Consider the following 6,920-nt stretch of genomic DNA (forward strand, 5'->3'; position numbering starts at 1 on the left):
CCATCCATCCATCCATCTATCATCTATCTATCTATCTATCTATCTATCTATCTATCTATCTATCTATCTATCCATCCATCCATCCATCCATCCATCCATCTATCCATCCATCCATCCATCCATCCATCCATTATCTCTCTCTCTCTCTCTCTCTCTCTCTCTCTCTCTGTCTCTCTCAGCTCCTGCCTTAGTTTTACAAGTTACACAAGGAGATGAGTAATACCTAACTAGTAATACCTAATTGTGTTTCTTCCTCCTATTTTCCTCACAACAACCCTGTGAGGTGGATTGAGTTTAGAGGGAGGGACTGACTCATAGTTAGCCAGCTGGTTTCATGCCTAAGGCGGGACTAGAACTCACCATCTCCTGGTGATTGGCCCAAAGTCACCCAACTGGCTTTCTTGGCTAAGATGGAACTAGAACTCACCTTCTCCTGGTGATTGGCTCAAAGATATCCAGCTGGCTTTCATGGCTTAAGAGGCAAGACTTGAACTCACAGTCACCCACTTTCTAGCCTAGTGCCATAACCGCTGCCCCAAACTGGCTCTCCGTTACATTATTCCAGCTAATAAAAGAAAAATGGGGTGAGGGAATGAGAGCATATTAATAGTCAAAAGCTGCATCCACCAGTGGATGGAACAAAACCGGACATTTAGAGTAAGCGAAGAGACGATTCAACGCGTCTTTAATCGGACAAGGAATCTCATCTGCACTCATCTGAAAGAAGGAAGCGGAGCAGAACTGTTGCAGGGGGGAAAAATACAATTAATGTTGCAGAAAACATTTGCTGAATTGGAGTTGCTGGTAATTTGAGTCCTGGGAGATGAAATTCTGCTACGAAACATTTGTTTTAAATTCGCTTCCAGAGAAGTGTGAGAAAGCCAACAGCTTTCCCATCTTACGGGAAGCAGACCTTAAGATGGCACCGGCCTCCTTGCTTAGGAGATTCCACTCGATTGATCCTACCTTTCAAATTAAAATGGATCTTGATTGTTCCTCTATAGACGTGACCCGCCATCGACTTGACAACAAATGTGACATTTTTCCAAACCAGGCAGAGGACAAGAATCCTGAAAAAAAAACCGTAAAATAGCTGCACTGCAGAATTCCAGGAGACCATTAGGGGGCACTGTAGACATGCCAAATGCTAATGTTTTGCTGCCACCTGGTGGCTCTTTGAAGCAACACACCAGAAGGACTTCACAAAATCTCAGCTTCCTTCTCAGCCGCAGCCTTGTTGTCGTCTGTTGGAAAAGCGGAGACTAAGACTGACCTCCTTTTTCTGTCACCTACTGTCCAAACGTCTTTGCAAATGTGGTTTTATCTCCAAGATGGCAGAAAATCTGCAGGGCGAAGAGTTTCCTAAGTGGGTATGAAAACTCCCAGAGTGTTCTCAAAATAGGACAGTAATTTTGAAGGTGAAAAGGGCCTGTTAGTTTGCTATAATCTTGACCTTTCGTGAGCCGGTAGGCGAGAGAATTTCACCCAGGATGCTACGATGTGGTCCCGCTGAACTTATATATATCTCCCCATACATTTCTTCCAGATTCTTAATGGAAATTGAATTTTAAAAACCCAGTTGATAAGATACCTCTAACCCTGTTGCAGAGAAGACCAACAAAGATGATCAGGGGACTGGAGGCTAAAACATATAAGGAACAGTGGCTAGAATTGGTTATGTGTAGTTTAATGAAGAGAAGGATGAGGGGAGACATGATAGCAGAGATCCAATCTCTCAGGGGCTGCCCCAAAGAAGAGGGAGTCAAGCTATTCTCCAAAGCACCTGAAAGCAGGACAAGAAGCAACGGATGGAAACTCATCAAGGAGAGAAGCAAGCTGGAATTAAGGAGAAACTTCCTCAAAGTGAGGACAATTAACCAGTGGAACAGCTTGCCACCAGAAGTTGTGGGCCCTCCATCGCTGGAGGTTTTTTAGAAGAGACTGGACCATCATTTGTATGAAATGGAATGGGGTTTCCTGCCTGAGCAGGGGGTTGGACTAGACGACCTCCCAGGTCCCTTCCAACTCTGTCATTCTATTCTAAAGGAAGTCCTTGACTTTACAATGGTTCATTTAGTGCAGGGGTCTTCAAACTTGGCCCTTTTATGACTTGTGGACTTCAACTCCCAGAATTCCTCAGCCAGTGTGCCTGGCTGAGGAATTCTGGGAGTTGAAGTCCACAAGTCATAAAAGGGCCAAGTTTGAAGACCCCTGATTTAGTGACTGTTCAAAGTGACAACCGCACCGACCTTTACAGCCTCCCCAAGGTCACGCGATGAACATTCAGACGCTCGGCAACTGACTCATATTTACGACGGTCGCAGTGGTCCCGGGGGTCATGTGATCCCCTTTTGCGACCTTCTGACAAGCAACGTCAAGGAGGAAGCCAGATTCACTGAACAACTGTGTGTTACTAACTCAACAACTGGAATGATTCGGTTAACAACTGTGGCAAGAAAGGCCGTAAAATGAGGCAAAACTCACTTAACAAATGTCTCACTTAACAAGAAAAAAATTGGGCTCAATTGTAAATTGAGGACTTTCTGGTATTCTATTCTATTCTATTCTATTCTATTCTATTCTATTCTATTCTATTCTATTCTATTCTATTCTATTCTATTCTATTCTATTCTATTCTATTCTATTCTATTCTATTCTATTGCATTCCACTCCATTCCATATTTTCTATTCTATTTTATTCTATTCCATATTTTCTATTCTATTCTATTCTATTCTATTCTATTCTATTCTATTCTATTCTATTCTATTCTATTCTATTCTATTCTATTCTATTCTATTCTATTCTATTCTATTCTATTCTATTCCATTCCACTCCATTCCATATTTTCTATTCTATTCTATTCTATTCTATTCTATTCTATTCTATTCTATTCTATTCTATTCTATTCTATTCTATTCTATTCTATTCTATTCTATTCTATTGCATTCCACTCCATTCCATATTTTCTATTCTATTCTATTCTATTCTATTCTATTCTATTCTATTCTATTCTATTCTATTCTATTCTATTCTATTCTATTCTATTCTATTCTATTGCATTCCACTCCATTCCACATTTTCTATTCTATTCTATTCTATTCTATTCTATTCTATTCTATTCTATTCTATTCTATTCTATTCTATTCTATTCTATTCTATTCTATTCTATTATTTCCTTATTCTATTCTATTCTATTCTATTCTATTCTATTCTATTCTATTCTATTCTATTCTATTCTATTCTATTCTATTCTATTCTATTCTATTCTATTCCATATTTTCTTTTCTATTCTAGTGATAGGCAAGGTGTGGCCTACCAGTTGGCAGGTAGTCCTCAACTTATGGGTGTTCATTTAGCAACTGTTTAAAGTAACGGCACTGGGAAAAGCAACTGATGACTCCGTCCTCACCCTTACAACCATCCCCGCATCCTCTGGGTCACGTGATCAAAATTCAGGCACAAAATTCAGCCTGTACATCCCGTGTTATGACTTTTCTTGCCGCCGTTGTTAAGTGAATCACTGCGGTTGATAAGTCAGTAACCCAGTTGTGAAGGGAATCCGGCTTCTCCCATTGACTTTGCTTGTCAGAAGGTCACAAAAGGGGATCACGTGACCCCGGGGCACAGCAACTGTCATAAATAGGAACCACCTGCCAAGCGTCCGAATTTTGATCACGTGATCCTGGGGAGGCTGCAAAGGTTGTAACTCTGAAAAAGGGTACTAACTCAGTTTTTTTCAGCGCTGTTGTAACTTTGAACGGTCAGTAAATGAACAATCACTTAGGCCAATTGGAAAGGCAAGGCAAGAACATCTGGAAGCTCACCCTAATCTAGATGACAGGAGGGAATTCTTGACTCTACAACAGGGGTTTTCAAGCTTGGCCCCTTCATGACTCGTGGACTTCAACTCCCAGAATTCCTGAGCCAGCATGGGGGAACTATGGCCCCTTCATGACTTGCGGACTTCAACTCCCAGAATTCCTCAGCCAGCATGGGGGAACTATGGCCCCTTCATGACTTGCGGACTTCAACTCCCAGAATTCCTCAGCCAGCATGGGGGAACTATGGCCCCTTCGTGACTTGCGGACTTCAACTCCCAGAATTCCTGAGCCAGCATGGGGGAACTATGGCCCCTTCGTGACTGGTGGACTTCAACTCCCAGAATTCCTGAGCCAGCATGGGGGAACTATGGCCCCCTTCATGACTTGTGGACTTCAACTCCCAGAATTCCTGAGCCAGCATGGGGGAACTATGGCCCCTTCATGACTGGTGGACTTCAACTCCCAGAATTCCTGAGCCAGCATGGGGGAACTATGGCCCCTTCATGACTCGTGGACTTCAGCTCCCAGAATTCCTGAGCCAGCATGGGGGAACTATGGCCCCTTCATGACTCGTGGGCTTCAACTCCCAGAATTCCTGAGCCAGCATGGGGGAACTATGGCCCCTTCATGACTCGTGGACTTCAGCTCCCAGAATTCCTGAGCCAGCATGGGGGAACTATGGCCCCTTCATGACTTGTGGACTTCAACTCCCAGAATTCCTGAGCCAGCATGGGGGAACTATGGCCCCTTCATGACTCGTGGACTTCAGCTCCCAGAATTCCTGAGCCAGCATGGGGGAACTATGGCCCCTTCATGACTCGTGGGCTTCAACTCCCAGAATTCCTCAGCCAGCATGGGGGAACTATGGCCCCTTCATGACTGGTGGACTTCAACTCCCAGAATTCCTGAGCCAGCATGGGGGAACTATGGCCCCTTCATGACTTGCGGACTTCAACTCCCAGAATTCCTCAGCCAGCATGGGGGAACTATGGCCCCTTCATGACTGGTGGACTTCAACTCCCAGAATTCCTGAGCCAGCATGGGGGAACTATGGCTCCTTCATGATTTGCGGACTTCAACTCCCAGAATTTCCTCAGCCAGTGTGCCTAGCTGAGGAATTCTGGGAGTTGAAGTGCACAAGTCATAAAAGGGCCAAGTTTGAAGACCCCTGCTGTACAAAGTATCAACCAGTGGAATCGGCTATCTCAAAGTTGTGAGTCTAGCAAACGAGGTCTTTAAATGGAGGCTGGGGATCATGGGCAGAGAGATTCTAATCCAGTGTTTCTCAAATTTGGCCACTTTAAGATGCGTGGACTTCAGGCTCCCAGAATCCCCAGGTTTCTCAAACTTGGCAATTTTAAAATGCGTAGACTTCAACTCCCAGAATTACTGTGTTTCTCACACTTGGCAACTTTAAGGCGTGTGGACTTCAACTCCCAGAATTCCTGGCTTTCTGAAACCTGGCAACTGTAAGATGTGTGGAGGTCGACTCCAAGAATTCCTCAGCATTGCTGGCTGGGGAATCCTGGGAATTGAAGTCCACACATTTTAAATTTGCCATGAGAAATGCTGAATTCGCGGCGCTCACATCCGGCAGCCGATTTATTTACTCGAGTGGTCGTTTCACATTGTCTGAGGTAAACCTCCAAAGTTTCTTCCCAATTTGATGATCTCGTGTTGTAATCCTTTGATCTAGGGATCAGGCCCTAAAGCTGCCCAAATGGGGTGAGGCTCCAATCTCTTCTTTGCGCCAAGGTTTTGTGGCCTTTGCAATGCCGATGGAACTGTGAAATTCCCTCCAACGTAGCCATAATTCTTCCAAAACAAAAAGGGGTGTGTGTTTGTCTGTGTGTGTGTGTGTGAGGCAGCTGTGCTTTACTCAATGAAGCATTCACTCCCAGAAGTCATCCAACTCATCTTTAAAGACCAGGAGAAGCCACAAGTTGCATGCACCAATACTTCTTTAGAAGCCAAAGACGGCCTTGGAGGCCAGGAAGAACGCAAATGACCAGCCGTTCCTTCATTTATTTATTTATTTATTTATTTATTTATTTATTTATTTATTTATTTATTTATTTATTTATTTATTTATTATTTTTTTAAAAAAAAACCACCTGGAGATGGACCATGAATTCTGGGAACAGTTGGGAAGCCTGGCCTCAGGGACGCTCTGTTTTTTTTCTTGGTGTTTTAAAATCTGACCCAATTTATCTTCGCCGGTTTTAATCCCACATCAAAAGCTCGAGAGTTGTTAAGTGTGGGCTGGGCAGCGAGGCCAATGGATTAAATAAATAAAATCCCTAGGTGTCCAGGACAAGTGGGCCTTTAAGAACTAAGACATGCAACAAATCTCATTTTAAAAAACAACAACACAAGAGCAAAACCAATTCCCTTCTAGCACTGATGATGTTACCTAGTTGGGTGATGAAACGTCTGCATGAAAGCAACCAAGCTCAGAGAGCACCCAGGACCCCACAGTCTTTTTCTTCTTCTTCTTCCTCCTCCTCCTCCTCTTCCTCCTCCTCCTCCTCCTCCTCCTCTCCCACTTCCTTCTACTACTGATGATGTTACCTAGTTGGGTAATGAAACGTCTGCAAGAAAACAAGTAAGCTCAGAGAGTAACAAGGACTCCACAGTCTTTTTCCTCCTCCTCCTCCTCCTCCTCCTCCTCCTCCTCCTCCTCCTCCTCCTCCAATCCCACTTCCTTCTAGCACTGATGATGTTACCTAGTTGGGTCATGAAATGTCTGCAACGAAACCACCAAGAGAGCACCCAGGACCCCACAGTCCTCCTCCTCCTCCTCCTCCTCCTTCCAAACCCCCTCCCTTCTAGCACTGATGATGTTACCTAGTTGGGTAATGAAACGTCTGCAAGAAAACAAGCAAGCTCAGACAGCACCCAGGACCCCACAGTCCTTCCTTCCTTCCTTCCTTCCTTCCTTCCTTCCTTCCTTCCTTCCTTCCTTCCTTCCTTCCTTCCTTCCTTCCTTCCTGCCAGCACTGATGATGTTACCTAGTTGGGTCATGAAACGTCTGCAAGAAAACAACCAAGCTCAGAGAGGACCCTAGGACCCCCTCAGAGAGGACCCCTAGGACCCC

This window comes from Vipera ursinii, assembly GCF_947247035.1.
Source record: "Vipera ursinii genome assembly, chromosome: 4".
NCBI lineage: Eukaryota > Metazoa > Chordata > Lepidosauria > Squamata > Viperidae > Vipera > Vipera ursinii.